The sequence below is a fragment of the Salmo salar genome, chromosome ssa09, assembly GCF_905237065.1.
Source record: "Salmo salar chromosome ssa09, Ssal_v3.1, whole genome shotgun sequence".
Lineage (NCBI taxonomy): Eukaryota > Metazoa > Chordata > Actinopteri > Salmoniformes > Salmonidae > Salmo > Salmo salar.
In genome coordinates, this window is record NC_059450.1 from 42980721 (window position 1) to 43002765 (window position 22045).

The 22045-nt window shown below is 44.6% G+C and overlaps 1 protein-coding gene across 4 annotated transcripts in view; it reads right to left on the minus strand.

The window, feature by feature from the left end:
• Positions 1–8652, minus strand: part of LOC106611370 (neurexin-3a) — an 825193-nt gene extending 816541 nt beyond the window's left edge. For 2 of the 4 annotated variants that reach the window (XM_045723683.1, XM_045723681.1), the window contains exon 1: positions 8490–8652. The gene's annotated coding sequence lies outside the window, so the exon portion shown is untranslated. Of the gene's footprint in view, positions 1–8331 lie in introns of all 4 variants that reach the window. The other 2 variants (XM_045723684.1, XM_045723682.1) reach the window with 2 other exon arrangements.
• Positions 8653–22045: the final 13393 nt, after the last annotated feature.

Below are 22045 nucleotides of genomic sequence, written 5' to 3' on the forward strand. Positions count from 1 at the left end.
ACACAGCCAAACAGGCACACAGCCACACAGGCACACAGGCACACAGCCACACAGCCAAACAAGCACACAGGCACCCAGCCAAACAGGCGCCCAGCCAAACAGGCGCCCAGCCAAACAGGCGCACAGCCAAACAGGCACACAGCCAAACAGGCACACGGCCAAACATGCACACAGCCAAACATGCACACAGCCACACAGCCAAACAGGCACACAGCCAAACAGGCACATAGCCACACAGCCAAACATGCACACAGCCACATAGCCAAACAGGCACACAGCCAAACAGGCACATAGCCACACAGCCAAACATGTACACAGCCACACAGCCAAATAGGCACACAGCCACACAGGCACACTGCCACCCAGCCAAACAGGCACACAGGCACCCAGCCAAACAGCCAAAATAAATCACTAATGCTAAAGCATTGACTGGGTGTAAGCCAAGCCCCCCACCATGTTGTTTACACCTGTTACAGTTAAGATCTAAAAGAGAACAATGATCTATAGACTGTATATTCTACCAGCTCCAGACAGACAGACAGACAGACAGACAGACAGACAGACAGACAGACAGACAGACAGACAGACAGACAGACAGACAGACAGACAGACAGACAGACAGACAGACAGACAGACAGACAGACAGACAGACAGACAGACAGACAGACAGAGACAGACACACACACACACTGCGATAGACACACACACACTGAGACACACTGAGACAGACACACACTGAGACAGACACACACACACACTGAGACAGACACACACACACACTGAGACAGACACACACACACACTGAGACAGAGACACACACACTGAGACAGAGACACACACACACTGAGACAGAGACACACACACACTGAGACAGAGACACACACACACTGAGACAGAGACACACACACACTGAGACAGAGACACACACACACTGAGACAGACACACACACACACTGAGACAGACACACACACACACTGAGACAGACACACACACACACTGAGACAGACACACACACACACACTGAGACAGACACACACACACACACACTGAGACACACACACACACACACACACTGAGACAGACACACACACACACACTGAGACAGACACACACTGAGACAGACAGATGGGACACTGAGACAGACGGGACACTGAGACAGACGGGACACTGAGACAGACGGGACACTGAGACAGACGGACGGACACTGAGACAGACGGACACTGAGACAGACGGACACTGAGACAGACGGACGGACACTGAGACAGACGGACGGACACTGAGACAGACGGACGGACACTGAGACAGACGGACGGACACTGAGACAGACGGACGGACACTGAGACAGACAGACGGACACTGAGGCAGACACACTCACACTGACAGACAGACACTGAGACAGACAGACACTGAGACAGACGGACACTGAGACAGACAGACGGACACTGAGACAGACGGACGGACACTGAGACAGACAGACGGACACTGAGACAGACAGACAGACAGACGGACACTGAGACAGACAGACACTGAGACAGACAGACACACTGAGACAGACAGACAGACAGACAGACAGACAGACAGACAGACAGACAGACAGACAGACAGACAGACAGACAGACAGACAGACAGACAGACAGACAGACAGACAGACAGACAGACAGACAGACTGAGACAGACAGACACAGACAGACTGAGACAGACAGACAGAGACAGACACATTGAGAGACAGACAGACAGACAGACAGACAGACAGACAGACAGACAGACAGACAGACAGACAGACAGACAGACAGACAGACAGACTGAGACAGACAGACAGACAGACACACTGAGACAGACAGACAGACAGACAGACAGACAGACAGACAGACAGACAGACAGACAGACAGACAGACAGACAGACACACTAAGACAGACAGACGGACACTGAGACAGACAGACGGACACTGAGACAGACAGACGGACACTGAGACAGACAGATGGACACTGGGACAGGGACACTGAGACAGACACACACTCACACTGAGACAGACAGACAGACAGACAGACAGACAGACAGACAGACAGACAGACAGACAGACAGACAGACAGACAGACAGACAGACAGACAGACAGACAGACAGACTGAGACAGACAGACACAGACAGACTGAGACAGACAGACAGAGACAGACACATTGAGAGACAGACAGACAGACAGACAGACAGACAGACAGACAGACAGACAGACAGACAGACAGACAGACAGACAGACAGACAGACTGAGACAGACAGACAGACAGACACACTGAGACAGACACACTGAGACAGACAGACAGACAGACAGACAGACAGACAGACAGACAGACAGACAGACAGACAGACAGACAGACAGACAGACACACTAAGACAGACAGACGGACACTGAGACAGACAGACGGACACTGAGACAGACAGACGGACACTGAGACAGACAGATGGACACTGGGACAGGGACACTGAGACAGACACACACTCACACTGAGACAGACAGACAGACAGACAGACAGACAGACAGACAGACAGACAGACAGACAGACAGACAGACAGACAGACAGACAGACAGACAGACAGACAGACAGACAGACAGACACAGAGTCAGACACACACACACACTGAGACAGACACACGGACACTGAGACAGACAGACGGACACTGAGACAGACAGACGGACACTGAGACAGACAGACGGACACTGAGACAGACAGATGGACACTGGGACAGGGACACTGAGACAGACACACACTCACACTGAGACAGACACACTGAGACAGACAGACACAGAGTCAGACACAGACAGACACACTGCGACAGACACACACACACTGCGACAGACACACACACTGAGACACACACACACTGAGACACACACACACTGAGACAGACAGACAGACAGACAGACAGACAGACAGACAGACAGACAGACAGACAGACAGACAGACAGACAGACAGACAGACAGACAGACAGACAGACAGACAGACAGACAGACACTGCTAGCTACTACTACACACACTTACAGACAAGCGCACACAAACGGACAGACTGCTACGATGCAACCAACACTATGTGGTCAACCAAGGCCTGCATCCCAGAAAAGCCCTGTTTGATTTATCTAGCATTTTAAATGATTAATAACACTCCCTTTCTGGCTTTACATCACTGCACTCCTACACACAGCGACACACACAAACACACACACACACCTAGACACACACACACACACACACACACACCCAGACACACACACCTAGACACACACACACACCTAGACACACACCTAGACACACACACACACCTAGACACACACCCAGACACACGCACACCCAGACACACACACAGACACACACACACACACCTAGACACACACCCAGACACACGCACACCTAGACACACACCCAGACACACGCACACCCAGACACACACACAGACACACACACACACACCTAGACACACACCCAGACACACACACACCCAGACACACACACAGACACACACCTAGACACACACACACACCTAGACATACACCTAGACACACACACACACACCTAGACACACACACCTAGACACACACACACACCTAGACACACACCTAGACACACACACACACCTAGACACACACCCAGACACACACACACCCAGACACACACACACACAGACACACACACACACAGACACACACACACACACACACCTAGACACACAGACACCCAGACACACACACACACACGCACGCATTGTATATCTGTAGGTACCAGTCCTCACACTACAGAGAAAATCTATTTTTTTTAAATCAGCAGCTTATCTTTATCTTCATTTATCTAATTAAAATAATCCTTATCCTGCATTACATCACTCTGCAGAAAAACACACACACACACACACTCACCAGTAATAAGCCATATCTGCTACCAAGCATACTGCTACACAAACATACTGCTAAAGAAACATACTGCTACAGAAACATACTGCTACAACTAATGCCTGTCTACGTAAATATACAGTCATAATAATAATGCTGCTAATATACCTAATAATTTCATAACCCTGCTCTTGAATTTGATCACTCCGTAGCAACGTCTGGGGATAGACCCAGTATACTCCGTAGCAACGTCTGGGGATAGACCCAGTATACTCCGTAGCAACGTCTGGGGATAGACCCAGTATACTCCGTAGCAACGTCTGGGGATAGACCCAGTATACTCCGTAGCAACGTATGGGGATAGACCCAGTATACTCCGTAGCAACGTCTGGGGATAGACCCAGTATACCCCGTAGCAACGTCTGGGGATAGACCCAGTATACTCCGTAGCAACGTATGGGGATAGACCCAGTATACTTCATAGCAACGTCTGGGGATAGACCCAGTATACTCCATAGCAACGTCTGGGGATAGACCCAGAATACTCCATAGCAACGTATGGGGATAGACCCAGTATACTCCGTAGCAACGTCTGGGGATAGACCCAGTATACACTGTAGCAAAGTCTGGGGGATAGACCCAGTATACTCCGTAGCAAAGTCTGGGGATAGACCCAGTATACTTCGTAGCAACGTCTGGGGATAGACCCAGTATACTCCGTAGCAACGTCTGGGGATAGACCCAGTATACTTCTTAGCAACGTCTGGGGATAGACCCAGTATACTTCGTAGCAACGTCTGGGGATAGACCCAGGATACTCCGTCGCAACGTCTGGGGATAGACCCAGTATACACCCTACAAAACATTCAGAACACCTTCCTAATATTGAGTTGCACCCCACCTCTTTTTGCCATCAGAACAGGTTAAATTCATCAGGACATGGACTCTACAAGGTGTTTTGACACCATTCCACAGGGATGCTGGCTCATGTTGACTCCAATGCTTCCCACAGTTGTGTCAAGTTGGCTGGATGTCCTTTGGGTTGTGGACCATTCCTGATACACACTGGAAACTGTTGAGCATGAAAAATCCAGGAGCATTGCAGTTCTTGACACACAAAAAAAGTGTGTGCCTGGCACCTACTACCATACCCAGTACAAAGGCACTTAAATATTTTGTCTTGACCATTCACCCCCTGAATGGCACACATACACAATCCACATCTCAATTGTCTCGAAGCTTAAAAATCATTTTTTAACCTGTCTCCTCCCTTTCAGCTACACTGATTGAAGTGGATTTTATGTTTTGTACCCCCAGTGTATAATACACATTCCTTTCATTCCACAACAGTAGAACTAAAAAATGTCATTATTATAAATGGACATTGTGTTATTATTATTATGCTTGTTTGATATGTAGGTCTATGTTTTTTTTTTTTTACTGTTGCTTTATATTTATTATAGGTTAATCTCTTTCACCCTGATTTTTGTTTCTGTCATTTGACACCAATGTGTAATCTGTCCTTGCACAGTTTTTACACACATGCACACACATCAACACGCACGCACGCTCGCGCATACACACAAACACATTCTCACCACACAGGCCTATACAGGGTCAGTCAGAGTAAATTGCAGCACCTTTCTCAGAAACATACAATCACTGTGAGCTGTTGGACCTCGTTTTATTTAGAAAGGCATGACCGAATTGATAAAACCAGAGATCATTTTTCCTCCCTCTTGTATCTTTAATCACGCCTTTACATCTTGTTGTTGTTGTTGTTGCTTTGATCTGCATTAAATTGCGTGTGATTGTGACGAACTCAACAAAAACAATATAATAGTCTAACATTTTTTTTTTTATCTGCCGAAAGTATCTTATAATCATCCGACAAGAAAAAGAACATCGAAACAATTGTGTTTTGTTTTATCCATATAGAAACGACAGAATTAAATTAAATAAAAGAGCATCCTCAATAATATTGCGAGTAGTATTATGTGACAAATATTGTGTTCCCTCTCCCGCCCATACGGATTAACGTTACATTGAGAACCCTTTGGCCGTTTTCGGTTGATTTGTCAGAGCAGTTAATCGTCTGCCAACCAGCGCCCAGAAAGCAGGACAGCCAAATTATACCTCGCACCAACCCCAGCCGTGCGCCCTGCAGCCACTACCGCTAAATCCCACCACCACAGATAACCATGGCAGAGAATCAGTATGGTTTACACGACCGCAAAAACCACTCAGACATTTCATTCAAATTTTCTTCTCGAATAGGGTCTATTTATTTTATTGAAATGATTGAATAACAAAACGTTTTCGTTGTATATTGGGCTATAATATTTTATTTTTGCAGGAAGTATAGGCCTAATATTAGTGTAATAATATCCATGAAAAACATTACCGTTTCAAACAAAATATGATGTATTTTGTGAGAAGAAAAAAAAACTGCTGGATGAAATATATATTTTTTCCAATTTTGAATCATGATTTGAAAATGTACCAATAAAATTAAACATAGCTAGAATCAGTTATGTGTATTTCAAAGGATCATTGTAATGGAGAGCATAGCCGCTGGCTTTTAGGCCTTGCGGTGTGAGAAAGAGACGTTTCACAGCGGTCACGCCCATTTCTAAGGCATATGTCTGTACGTTGAAAAAAACGTGATTAGGAGTTTCCCTGCATTCTGATGTATTCACTAAGCCTATTAACACTGGAAATCCGACACATTGAATGTGTGGCACAATGATAAACTACACACGTCGCCCCTTTTGCTGATCAAATTGCAGTGTTTTATTCCACCACGACTGGTGAAGGTGCTGAGCAAACCTTTATTGGAAAAAAAAACGTTAGGTCAAAACGTGACAATTTTAACCAACATTTTGTCATATCTTACATTCATTTTTTTTTTTTTACAGGAATTTATCGAAGCCTTTTTTTTACACTTTAGGTCACATATCTTCCTATTTATGATTTAAAACATGAAACGATGTAAAACAAAATCTAAGTAATTGCATGATGTAACATAAAACATGCAGAGAGTTGATCCATGGGTATTATACGACTAGAGCCAATTCGTTTAGTCTTAAAAAAAAAGATATATATAAAAACTGTTAGATATTGATTATATCAAAATCCATACGGCAAAAACACCACCATGTTCATAAATGTCATACGAAACGTACTGTAGCCCACCAGCACTTCAACAACACCCTCCCTCAACGCTCAGCAGAGCTCACCAGCTCATTTTGGATTTCATACTGAACGAATTCAACCACGTCAAAAAAAAAAACATCCTTTTCCTGCGTTATTTTTACACTCCAACTACAGACTCACATGACAATAAATATTTTACTCTAACGTATTTATATAATTCTTTCAGGTTGTTTGTTATGTTTTATCATATGTAATAGCTACAAATGAACAACTATGTCTGTGAAAAAAATGTCGAAATGGAGACAACGCGTTCTTCTCGTAGATTTTTTTCTAAATTCGTCTACTTCGTTAAAATGTGCATGTAAGAAATACGATTTTAGATGGAAAGTGGGAATAGCAAATGTCTGGTCTCCAACAAGGTGTCTGCAGCCTGGGGCTATCATTGGAACGTAGAAGGTCATGTTCCCATATCAAATGTTAAAGCAGTACTTCATGTCTGTTTTAGCTTACACTATCAAACCGGAATATATATTCCTAAACTTAGTTTCATGGACATATGTGTTGTTATGCCAACCAAACCGGTAATACTTAGAATCACTGTGTTTACTCTGAACCGTCAATGACATTTTACATTACCCGGCGCACGCTGACAGTCGTAAGACACTGACACCCGTATCAATTTTTCAACACTACTTTGAAGGTGAGAACGAGAGTTGTAGAAAGCAAACGTATATTTAGCGTCGCTTATACCCCTTATAATGCCCTAACGCTCTGTTTTTGATAAGGATTAATTATTCAGATTATTAATATTGGATATGGGAGCGGAAAGTGCCAGTGTCCACGAGCTGAGCGATGTGATCATACTTCTATCCGTTCTGGGGGCTTGTCCATGCTTGTCACCCTGGACTTCTTGAACGCGGAATGGGGAGCAAGCCGATATGACCGGAATTCCCCACTTCATACCCATAAGCCACCCTGCAGCAGGTAGCGACCTTATTCGCTTTAGCGTCGATATCATTCATGGTCTTGTGTTTCCGGTCGATTTATAATATAGCCTATTGCAGTACCTACTTTTGAATCGGTAGATTTGACAACATGCCGACTTTCTCAACGTCCAACTTGTTTCAGTAGACTGTCAACAGCCGAAACTACAAGCATGTTGAAAATGTCTACCAAACATCCCCATTCCAACCCAAATATTAGTCTATTCGTTCCTAACGAACGATTAGAACGATTTGGAATGCTTCGTTAGTAATGACAAGAGCCCGTTGGCATTCGAATAGAGAGCACCACTGACCTTAGTTATGAGATAATATCCAAAGCATAATAATCCGACAATAAACTCCGATAACGTTTAGATCCCGGTTCGGTAAAATACAGAGTAGACTGAACAAAAACCACGCCGATGAGAACGAGACTTCCGACACAGTAATAGCCGTTAAACCGGGATTATACCTGGATGTTCTTTCCTCCGTTCCTCTCCTGTCGGTCTCCGCCACAGTGCATCACAAGAGCGGCGCTCTAGCTCGGTGAGACTGGCGGCCGGTCACGGGATGTTCACACACAGCCCGCCCTCTCCTGGTCTCTCCTCTCCTCAGCACCACCGCCGCCGCCGCGCGCGCACCATTAAAGCCGTAGACTGGGAGACACAGCAGTGAAGGCATTCCTTCTCACTCACGGAACATGCTGAGGCATGTGTGTGTTTGTGTTTGGTAGAGACTGGGTTAGGCTACTTCACACTTTAGATGTAACACAATGGGTTACAACATCGGTGGGTGGTTTCAGTACACCCTCCAAGACTGAGGATAGACATGCCACTTCCCAAACATCAGTGGAATGTGGAAAAGTTGATAATAACTCACTTCATACTGAAAATAAAAATGTGGTTTTTACAAACTGTGATGTGCAAACCTATCTCCATTAATATATACTGAGTGGACAAAACATTAAGTACTCTTTCCATGATAGACTGACCAGGTGAATCCAGGTGAAAGATATGATCCTTTATTGATGTCACCTGTTAAATCCACTTCAATAAGTGTAGATGAAGGGGAGGAGACAGGTTAAAGAAGGATTTTTAATACATACATGGATTGTGTATGTGTGCCATTCAGAGTGTGAATGGTCAAGACAAAATATTTAAGTGCCTTTGAACGGGATATGGTAGTAGGTGCTAGGCACACCGTTTTTTGTGTCAAGAACTGCAACGCTGCTGTTTTTTTTACACTCAACAGTTTCCTGTGTGTATCAGGAATGTTCCACCACTGAAAGGACATCCAGACAACTTGACACAACTTTGTGAATGTTTGGCATCAAAATGGGTCAGTATCCCTGTGGAACGCTTTCAACACCTTGTAGAGTCCATGACTTGACGAATTGAGCCTGTTCTGAGGGCAAAAAGGGGGGTGCAACTCAATATCAGGAAGGTGTTCCTAATATTTGGTATACTCACTGTAATTGAGTCCAAAAATGTAGCTCAGTTGTAGCTCAACGCCGAGACAGTGAGTTCGATTCCCGGGAACACTTATTCATAAAAAATGTATGACTAAGTCGCTTTGGATTTTTTTTTAAAAGTGTCTGCTAAATGGAATTTATTATAATAAATATATAAGGGATAAATATATGTTTTCTAGACTTTCAAACTGTCTGACATCCTCCACATTTTCGGAGAGAGACACTCGGATGAGACTGCCAGCGCCTGACTCTATCATATTCCAGAACCGTGGGTGAGTCTCAATAGTGTTTTTATTTAACCTCTATGGGCTAGGTTGAATCCTGTGGCGCGTTATTCAAATACCTTAGAAATGCTATTACTTCAATTTTAAAAAAGATGACTATTTTACACCATTTTAAAGATAAGACTCTCGTTAATCTAACCACACTGTCCGATTTCAAAAAGGCTTTACAACGAAAGCAAAACATTAGATTATGTCAGCAGAGTACCAAGCCAGAAATAATCAGACACCCATTTTTCAAGCTAGCATATAATGTCACATAAACCCAAACCACAGCTAAATGTAGCACTAACCTTTGATGATCTTCATCAGATGACAACCCTAGGACATTATGTTATACAATACATGCATGTTTTGTTCAATCAAGTTCATATTTATATCAAAAAACAGCTTTTTACATTAGCATGTGACTAGCATGTGACTAGCATTCCCACCGAACACTGCCGGTGAATTTACTAAATTACTCACGATAAAACGTTCACAAAAAGCATAACAATTATTTTAAGAATTATAGATACAGAACTCCTCTATGCACTCGATATGTCCGATTTTAAAATAGCTTTTCGGTGAAAGCACATTTTGCAATATTCTCAGTAGATAGCCCGGCATCACAGGGCTATCTATTTAGACACCCAGCAAGTTTAGCACTCACCAAAGTCAGATTTACTATAAGAAAAATGTTATTACCTTTGTTGTCTTCGTAGGAATGCACTCCCAGGACTTCTACTTCAATAACAAATGTTGGTTTGGTCCAAAATAATCCATCGTTATATCCAAATAGCGGCGTTTTGTTCGTGCGTTCAAGACACTATCCTAAAGGGTAAATAAGGGTGGCGAGCATGGCGCAATTCGTGACAAAAAAATTCTAAATATTCCATTACCGTACTTCGAAGCATGTCAACCGCTGTATAAAATCAATTTTTATGCCATTTTTCTCATAAAAAAGCGATAATATTCCGACCGGGAATCTGCGTTTAGGTAAACAGACAAAGGAAAAGAAAGCATTCGGTCGATGCGGGCACGCGCCTAAGCCCATAGTACTCTGAGTGGCCACTTGCCAAAAGCGATAAAGTGTTTCAGCCAGAGCCTGCCTCGATATCGTTCAGCTTTTTCCCGGGCTCTGAGAGCCTATGGAAGCCGTAGGAAGTGTCACGTTATTGCACAGATCCTGTGTCTTCAATAAAAAGAGCCAAGATGAAACACTACTTCTCAGACAGGCCACTTCCTGCTTGAAATCTTCTCAGGTTTTGGCCTGCCATATGAGTTCTGTTATACTCACAGACACCATTCAAACAGTTTTAGAAACTTTAGGGTGTTTTCTATCCAAAGCCAATAATTATATGCATATTCTAGTTACTGGGCAGGAGTAGTAACCAGATTAAATCGGGTACGTTTTTTATCCGGATGTGTCAATACTGCCCCCTAGCCCTAACAGGTTAAGTGTGATCTAAAGGCAGGATAGGTGAAAGCAATAATGGCGAACTCCCGTGGAACTTATTATTATTTGACTCACCTGTCCTGTGCTCTTTGCCCCACCTGTTTTGAGCCCTCTGTTTGAGATTCTTCAAAGTAGCCACCCTTTGCGTTGATGACAGATTTGCACACTCTTGGCATTCTCTCAACCAGCTTCACCTGGAATGCTTTTCCAACAGTCTTGAAGGAGTTCCCACATATGCTCACTTGTTGGCTGCTTTTCCTTCACTCTGCGGTCCAACCCATCCCAAACCATCTCAATTTGGTTGAGGTTGGGCGATTGTGGAGGCCAGGTCATCCGATGCAGCACTCCATTACTCCCCTTCTTGGTAAAATAGTGTACACAGCCTCGAGGTATGTTGGGTCATTGTCCTGTTGAAAAACAAATGATAGTCCCACTGAGCCCAAACCAGATGGGATGGCGTATCGCTGCAGAATACTGTGGTAGCCATATCACCTCCTCCATGCTTTAAGGTGGGAAATACACATGCAGAAATCATCCGTTCACCCACACCGAATCTCAAAGACACGGCGGTTGGAACCAAAAATGTCCAATTTGGACTCCAGACCAAAGGACAAATTTCCACCTGTCTAATGCCCATTGCTCGGGTTTCTTGGTCCAAGCAAGTCTCTTCTTATTATTGGTGTCATTTAGAAATCCCGCTATGCCCTACGACGAACCATGAAACAGGCAAAGCGCCAAGACAGGACTAAGATCGAATCGTACTACACCGGCTCCGATGCTCGTCGGATGTGGCAGGGTCTGCAAACTATTACAGACTACAAAGAGAAGCGCAGCCAAGAGATGCCAAATGACACAAGCCTACCAGACAAGCTAAATAAATTCTATGCTCACTTCGAGGCAAGTAACACTGAAACATGCATGAGAGCATCAGCTGTTCTGGACGATTGTGTGATCACGCTCTCTGCAGCCGATGTGAGTAAGACCTATAAACAGGTAAACATTCACAAGGCCGCAGGGCCAGGCGGATTACCAGGATGGGCAGTGCATGCTCGGAGTACACAACTGGCAAGTGTCTAAACTGACATTTTTAACCTCTCCCTATCCGAGTCTGTAATACCAACTTGATGTTTTAAGCAGACCACCATAGTGCTTGGTAAACTGCCTAAATGACTATCGACCCAGAGTACTCACGTCTGTAGCCATGAAATGCTTTGAAAGGCTTGCCATGGCTCACATCAACACCATTATCCCAGAAACCCTAGACCCACTCCAATTTGCATACTGCACCAACAGATCCACAGATGATGCAATCTCTATTGCACTCCACACTGCCATTTCACACCTGGACAAAAGGAACACCTATGTGAGAATGCTATTCATTGACTACAACTCAGTGTTTTACACCATAGTGCCCTCAAAGCTCATCACTAAGCTAAGGACCCTGGGACTAGACACCTCCCTCTGCACCTGAATCCTGGACTTCCTGACTGGCCGCCCCCAGGTGGTAAGGGTAGGTAGCAACACATCCGCCACACTGATCCTCAACACGGGGGCCCCTCAGGGTTGCTGATTCAGTCCCCTCCTGTACACCCTGTTCACTCATGACTGCACGGCCAGGCATGACTCCAACACCATCATTAAGTTTGCTGATGACACAATAGTGGTAGGCCTGATCACTGACAACGATGAGAGAGCCTATAGGGAGGTCAGAGACCTGACCGTGTGGTACAAGGACAATAACCTCTCCCTCAATGTGATCAATACAAAGGAGATGATTGTGGACTACAGGAAAAGGAGGACCGATCACGCCCCCATTCTCATGGACGGGGCCGTAGTTAAGCAGGATGAGAGCTCCATGGCGTCCACATCATCATAGCATGGTCCAAGCACACCAAGACAGTCGTGAAGAGGGCGCGACAAAACCTATTCCCCCTCAGGAGACTGAAAGGATTTGGCATGGGTCCTCAGATCCTCAAAAGGTTTTACAGCTGCACCATCGAGAGCATCCTGATGAGTTGCATCACTGCCTGGTCTGACAACTCCTCAGCCTCTGACCGCAGTACAGAGGGTAGAGCGTACGGCCCAGTACATCACTGGGGCCAAGCTTCCTGCCACCCAGGACCTCTATACCAGGCGGTGTCAGAGGAAGGCCCTAAAAATTGTCAGACTCCAGCCACCCTAGTCAGAGACTGTTCTCTCTCTCCTACCGCACGGCAAGCAAAACCGGAGGGCCAAGTCTAGGTCCAAGAGGCTCCTAAATATCTTCTACTCCCAAGCCATAAGACTCGTGAACATCTAATCACATGGCTACACAGACTATTTGCAGTGCTCTTCCCCGGAACGCTGCTGCTACTCTCTGCTATTATCAATGCGTAGTCACTACATGTACATATTACCTCTATTACCTTGACACCGGTGCCTCTTATCTCGTACTTTTTGGGGGTGTTTTCTTAAAACGGCATTGTTGTTTAAGGGCTTGTAAGTAAGCATTTCACTGTAAGGTCTACAACTGTTGTATTCGGCGCAATGTGACAAATACAATTTGATTTGATTTTTGTCTGAAGTATAGCACAGTACTGGAGGTGTGTTCAGTATCATGATATAAAACACTTCACATCTACACACACACACACACACACACACACACACACACACACACACAATCCCCTTCCCAAACCATCTCTTAGACACATAGGGAGTTTGTTATTCCTGCCAAACTGCTCTGTGGTCTTTTTACGGTGTGGCTGACTGAGACATAAAGACAGAGGAAAGGATCTAATTACTCACTGTGTTAGCTAAGTCTCTCTCTCTCTCACACACACACACACACACGCATGCATGCACACACACGCACGCACACATACACACAAACAAACAAACGCATGTAATCACACACAAACACACAGACACGCAATTAAAGCTCACACACCACTAACACTACTACTACTAACACTACAAACACTACTACTAACACTACTGCTAATACTACTACCAACACTACTACTAATACTACTACTTCCCTACAGGGACACTTGAGACAGTTAGTAAAACCACTCTCTCAGTGGGAATTCAGTAGTTTGAGGAGAACGAGAGGAGGAGATGTCAATCTGTGCTTTTCTATTATGCCACCTCTTATCGGCAGATTCACTGAGAGGCCTGTGGAGAAAATTGCCTCAGACCAGAGGGGGGGGGAGAGGTGCCTGCCTGACATGCTGACCACACCACTCGCGTTACTTGCGCAAGTGTTGCAAAATAAATGTACACATACATGTTATTCAATCATTACACCCACTGGTCGCACGTGTTAGCGAGTGTCTGCGTGGCCAGGCGTTAAGATAGAACTTGGTTCAATTTGTGACACTCAACGCATTGCAAGTCCTGCCTCTCCTATCTCCTCATTGTTTTTTATTGGCATATATCCACGTGGGTGAATGAAAGGTCAACTGAGGTCCACGCTCAGTCCATCTTTGTGGTAATGCACTGTAAAGTTGGTTGCCAACCACAATATAAAGTCCAAAGAAGAGAGACACCTTGGAAAGCCTACAACTACAATCGTTTTTTCAAAAAACAAGCCTGAAACTCTTTCTAAAGACTGTTGACATCTAGTGGAAGCCATAGGAACTGCAATCTGGAAGGAATTCTTTTGAATATCCCACAGGCTTGCATTGAAATGGCCTGTGATCAACAACAACAAAAAACAATTCAGATGGATTCTCCTCGGGTTTTTGCCTGCCATATCAGTTATGTTATACTCACAGACATTATGTTAACAGTTTTAGAAACTTCAGAGGGTTTTCTATCCAATTCTATCTATCTATCCAATTATATGCATATCCTAGCTTCTGGGTCTGAGTAACAGGCATTTTACTTTGGGCACGTCAGTCATACGGAATTCAGGATACTGCCCCCTATGGGGCTCCACTTCTCTCATAGAACTGGAGTTACAACAGTCTTGTCACATATGCCTCTCTCAGAGAAAAGCGCAGACCCTGCACCTTTCCCTCTTAGTTAAAGTCCTGCCATCTGCTACGCTGAGTACAGACTGAACGGGAGAGTGTGTGTGTGTGTGTGTGTGTGTGTGTGTGTGTGTGTGTGTGTGTGTCGTGTGTGTGCCTGTGTCAGTACGTGTCTTCATGAGTGCCTGTGTGTGAGTGCTCTCATGGCTGTGTGTGTATATGTTAGCCATATCTCTCTCTCCTGTCCCATAAAACAGGAGATAATGTAACAGTCCACACAGTGAAGTAGGAGCCTCATCAAGACATCGTCTGGGTAGCTCATTATTCCCTCTGTCACTAATGTGCATCCCAAATAGCACCCTGTTCCCTATGTAGTGTACTAACAGACTCTGGACAAAGTAGTGCACTATATAGGGAATATGGTGCCATTTGGGACACAGTCCATGACAGTGGCGGTCTCTCTTCATCTCCCTGGGCTGATATACTGTTACTAATAACCGTTTTGTGGCATAGCTACTGTTACTAATCACCTTGTTGTGGCACAGCTACTGTTACTAATCACCTTGTTGTGGCATAGCTACTGTTACTAATCACCTTGTTATGGCACAGCTACTGTTACTAATCACCTTGTTGTGGCATAGCTACTGTTACTAATCACCTTGTTATGGCATAGCTACTGTTACTAATCACCTTGTTGTGGCATAGCTACTGTTACTAATCACCTTGTTATGGCATAGCTACTGTTACTAATCACCTTGTTGTGGCATAGCTACTCTTACTAATCATCCTTCCTTCCTGTATGTCTTATCTCTCTATACATCCCCTTCCAGTTCTGTCGCACACGCCTTTAGAAGAACAGTTCATTAACCTCTCTCTCTTTCCTCCTCTTTCCCTCTCTCCCTCTCTCGTCTGTGTGCTTTGTGTTACTCTCTCCATTACTTCTCTCTACCCGTCTATCTCTCCGTCTCCCTCTGGTTCCCTTTAACTTCCTCTCCTTCAGTCTCTGCCTTCTTACTTTCCTGTTTCTCTACCAAAAGTGAAATTCTGATATTGTATACGTGAGCCCCTATATAATATTTAATTGTGCTTTGTCAGGATAATGTTCTAAACATGAATTCCTAAAGCCTCACGCAGAGCTGAGCACAATCAATTCCATTTACTTCACTCGAGCAGCTTCTTCAGCTGTTCATGTTCAGCTGATTACCATTTGGCCTGTACAGTGTTCCAGATCCTGAACCATACCCTGTTCTCTCTCTCCCCCTCTCCCTCTTTCTATACATCCCTTTCTCCCTTTCCATCTCTCTGGCCTCCCTGTCAGCCCTCTTCAAACATAATTATCATAATTACGTAAAAGCCATCTTTCTTTCAATTCTTCAACGTGGCCATTGCCTCTCTCGCCAAGTGGAACGTATTACCACTCCAGCCCAGTGTTCTCGGCTTTAAATAGCATCTGTACCATGGACATGGGAAACGACTGCAGTGTACCGGGTGACGTGTTTTCTGAAGACAACATTGGGTGTATTGGGTTTCTAGTCTGATGGTGTATGGTACTGTACAGTCCTAACTCTACCTCAGGTCCTTCAGTTCTATTCTGACGTGTATGGTACTGTACAGTCCTAACTCTACCTCAGGTCCTCCAGTTCTAGTCTGATCTCACACACACTGGAATGAGGTTTTAACCAATCAGCATTCAGGGCTGGACCCATCCAGTCTATAATATCCGTAACATATTCCCTTCAGGGTTATGTATTATTAGTACAGAGCACACCATGGAGAGGACAATAGATCATGTAGGTTGAGCGGATCACATCATACTGTTGATCTTTGCTTGTACCCACATGTAGCTTTTCAATTCAGTTTCTATGTAGCTTTTCAATTCAGTTTCTATGTCAATCTTCTATGTACCTGTGAGTTATAAAGAGGGAGAGAAATACTGTGAGAGTACAATGGGTTCGTGAGGGATAGCAAGAGAGAGAGCAAGAGAGAGAGAGAAAGAAAGAGGGAGCAAGAAAGAGGGAGGGAGCGAGCTAGAGAAAAATAACCAAGAATTCACAAAATGGGGAAAACACCTAATTGAGACTCTGCATGCAGAATTCTGCAGAAATATCCCCTGTGTACAACATAAAGCACCAAATAATGCATGCAGAGCAGAATTAGGCCGATAACCCTCTAATTATCAAAATCCACAAAGAGACGGTAAATTCTACAACCACCTAAAAGGAAGCAATTCCCAAACCTTCCATAACAAAGCCAACACCTACAGAGAGATGAACCTGGAGAAGAGTCACCTAAGCAAGCTGGTCCTGGGGCTCTGTTCACAAACACAAACAGACCCCACAGAGCCCCAGGACAGCCACACAATTAGACCCAACCAAATCCTGAGAAAAGAAAAATAATAATTTCCAATGTGTCAAGTAATTAACCAAAAAACAGCGCAAACTAGAAGGCTATTTCACCCTAAGCAGAGAGTACACAGTACCAGAATACCTGTCCACTGTGACTGACCCAAACTTAAGGAAAGCTTTGACTATGTACAGACTCAGTGAGCATAGCCTTGCTATTGAGAAAGGTCGCCGTAGGTAGACCTGGCTCTCAATAAAAGACAGGCTATGTGCACACTGCCCACAAAATGAGGTGGAACCTGAGCTGCAGTTCCTAACCTCCTGACAAATGTATGACCATATTAGTAACACATATTTCCTTCAGATTACACAGGTCCACAAAGATTTTTTAAATAAACCCGATATTGAGAAACTCCCATATTTACTGGGTGAAATGCCACAGTGTGCCATCACAGCAGCAAGATTTGTAACCTTTTGCCACAAGAAAAGGACAACCAGTGAACAAACACCATTGTAAATACAACCCTTATTGATGATTAGGAGAGCAAAAGAGAGAGGGAGAGCAAGAGAGAGAGAGAGAGCAAGAGATAGTGAGAGAGCTAAAGCAAGAGAGCAAGAGCAAGAGAGGGAGGGAAACTGATCGAGTACCTCTTTCATGTGCTTGACTTGAAATTATGACAATTTTAAAGGTCAGACCAAAGTATTTCAGCTCGCCGTGTTCAAAACGCTGCCCACAATATGTCCTTGCCTCACTGCACTAACAACTCTAAATGTTTTTTGGCTAAAAACATTTCTGTACAAAATCAGAATAAGTTAGAACCGGGGGATATTCCGTGAGGTATGAGAGCTACAAATGATCATAATTAAGATAAATGCTACTTCAAGTTATTTTCTTGACCTTGGTTTGACATGTCTTTATGTCTTACTGAGAGAAAATATGAATATTCCTCATCAGAAGCCGCAGCGGTCTAACTATGAGGAACTGACCACAATTATCCAACGCAGAGAGAGATCAGTGTCTAATGAACCAGCGCTACCTTGAAGAGAGAAGAGGATATAGATAGCAGAACATTTAATTTGCTCTTGTATGTTTCAATCACAATGCTTTCATGATGGCTGATTTTGGAGTCGCTTTCAGAAGCACACAAAACACAATACTGTGTGTAGATTTGTTTGAAAGTTTGGCACTTTCACCACTTAGATGTAGCAGAGTATCACGTTTCAGGAATGATCCAGGCGCAGACAATGTTGAAGAAATGAAAGTTTATTCTTTAAATGGTCAGGCAAATGACAGGTCAAGGCAGTCAGGGGTCAATAATCCAGAGAGGGTGTAAGGCATCGGAACAGCAGGCGGGCTCAGGGTCAGGTCAGGAAGAGGTCGGTAATCAAGAGTAGAGGCAAAGGTACAGGCCGGTAGGCAGGCAGGCTCAGGGCAGGCAGGAATGGTAAAAAAACGAGAAACTACAAAACAGGGACTATAGCAAAGACTGGAGCAAGGAAGGTTTGAATGAACAAAATTAACTGGCACAGACATAAAACACAGGTATAAGTACCCAGGGGATAATGGGGAAGATGAACGGCACCTGGAGGGCGTGGAGACAAGCCCAAGTGAAACAGATCAGGGTGTGACAGTACCCCCCTCTCTAGGGATGCCACCTGGCGTCCTACCTGGGCACATACCTGGTTGAGTGGGATGCCGGCGTTGGAACTCAGAGATGAGGCCTGGGTCCAGGATGTCCCTAGCGGAGACCCAGCACCTCTCCTCTGGGCCATAACCCTCCAAGTCAACCGGGTACTGGAATCCCCTGCCCCGAGGTCGATTCTTCAGGAGACGTCGGACCCTGTACACTGGTTGGCCGTTGATGAGACAGGGCAGAGGGGTGGGCCAGGAAACAGGAGACAAAGGGCTGTGAGACATGGTTTTAATTCTAGACACAGGAAAGGTTGGAAGTATACCGAGGGTACGTGGCAAAAGAGGACAAATAGCAGAGGGGATAATGATCTTGGAGCGGGGGGGGAAAAGTCTCAGCTTCAGGGGGTGTAGCTGCGGGGTTACAGCGGCGTGCCACTGCATCTGGCTTGACCTTCTTGGATACCGGTCGGTGCTGTGGAAGCGAAGTGGCCCGGGACTTACTGAACCCCTCCCGGAGGTTCTGGTAATCCGCCGGGGCTGGTGGAGAGGTCCGGGGCAATTTCCAAGCCCACAGGAAGACTTCCCGGGTCGGGCAGAGCTGACTTCAGGCAATGAGTGTGGTAGAACGGGCTCCAGCCCACGATGGCATCAGTAGACGAGTCAATCGAGGGATTGTGTCGCTGGAGCCAGGAGAAACCCAATACCACAGGAACCTGCAGAGACTCAAATAGCAGGAATTAGATCGTCTCGCTGTGTTTCCCCAACACTCGTAGGTTGATGGGGGTGGTATGCTGGGTGACCCGGCCTATAGAGGGCCCGTCCAGCACACTAACATCCATGGGAATGGAGAGGGGTTGACAGGTCAAGGCAGGCAGGGGTCAATAATCCAGAGAGGGTGTAAGGCAGCGGAGCAGCAGATGGGCTCAGGGTCAGGTCGGTAATCCAGAGTAGAGGAACAGGCAAAGGTACAGGTCAGCAGTCAGGCAGGAATGATCAAAAACCGGGAAACTAGAAAACAGGGACTATAGCAAAGACAGGAGCAAGGGAAACCGCTAGTAGGTTTGAATGAACAAAACAAACTGGCAAAGACAAACAGAAAACACAAATATAAATACCCAGGGGATAATGGGGAAGATGAGCGACACCTGGAGGGGGGTGGGGACAAGCACAAGGACAGGTGGAACAGATCAGGGTGTGACAAAAAGAGTAACTTCAAATGATTGTGATGGTTTAAAGTGGGACCGCAATTTCCACTTTTGTCATATACAGTCTCATTTCATAATTTTCATGTACTGTAAATGTTGTTATGTAGGTAAAGGTTTCAGTTACAGTGCCTTGTGAAAGTATTCGGCCCCCTTGAACTTTTCGACCTTTTGCCACATTTCAGGCTTCAAACATAAACATATAAAACTGTATTTTTTTGTGAAGAATCAACAAGAAGTGCGACACAATCATGAAGTGGAATGAAATTGATTGGATATTTCAAACTTTTTTAACAAATAAAAAACAGAAAAATTGGGCGTGCAAAATTATTCAGCCCCCTTAAGTTAATACTTTGTAGCGCCACCTTTTGCTGCGATTACAGCTGTAAGTCGCTTGGGGTATGTCTATCAGTTTTGCACACCGAGAGACTGAAATTTTTGCCCATTCCTCCTTGCAAAACAGCTCGAGCTCAGTGAGGTTGGATGGAGAGCGTTTGTGAACAGCAGTTTTCAGTTCTTTCCACAGATTCTCGATTGGATTCAGGTCTGGACTTTGACTTGGCCATTCTAACACCTGGATATGTTTATTTGTGAACCATTCCATTGTAGATTTTGCTTTATGTTTTGGATCATTGTCTTGTTGGAAGACAAATCTCCGTCCCAGTCTCAGGTCTTTTGCAGACTCCATCAGGTTTTCTTCCAGAATGGTCCTGTATTTGGCTCCATCCATCTTCCCATTTATTTTAACCATCTTCCCTGCCCCTGCTGAAGAAAAGCAGGCCCAAACCATGATGCTGCCACCACCATGTTTGACAGTGGGGATAGGGTGTTCAGGGTGATGAGCTGTGTTGCTTTTACGCTAAACATAACGTTTTGCATTGTTGCCAAAAAGTTCGATTTTGGTTTCATCTGACCAGAGCACCTTCTTCCACATGTTTGGTGTGTCTCCCAGGTGGCTAGTGGCAAACTTTAACCTCTTACATCTAGACGTTCCACTAGCGGAACACCTGCTCCAATATCCAATGGTAGGCGTGGCGCAAATTACAAATTCCTCAAAAATCCCAAAACTTCAATTTTTCAAACATATGACTATTTTACACCATTTTAAAGACAAGACTCTCCTTTATCTAACCACACTGTCCGATTTCAAAAAGGCTTTACAGCGAAAGCAAAACATTAGATTATGTCAGCAGAGTACCCAGCCAGAAATAATCAGACACCCATTTTTCAAGCTAGCATATAATGTCACAAAAAACAAAACCACAGCTAAATGCAGCACTAACCTTTGATGATCTTCATCAGATGAAACGCCTAGGACATTATGTTATACAATACATGCATGTTTTGTTCAATCAAGTTCATATTTATATCAAAAACCAGCTTTTTACATTAGCATGTGACGTTCAGAACTAGCATTCCCACCGAACACTTCCGGTGAATTTACTAAATTACTCACGATAAACGTTCACAAAAAACATAACAATTATTTTAAGAATTATAGATACAGAACTCATTTATGCAATCGAGGTGTCCGATTTTAAAATAGCTTTTCGGTGAAAGCACATTTTGCAATATTCTAAGTAGATAGCTCGCCATCACAGGCTAGCTATTTTGACACCCACCAAGTTTGACCCTCACCAAACTCAGATTTACTATTAGAAAAGTTTGATTACCTTTGCTGTTCTTCGTCAGAATGCACTCCCAG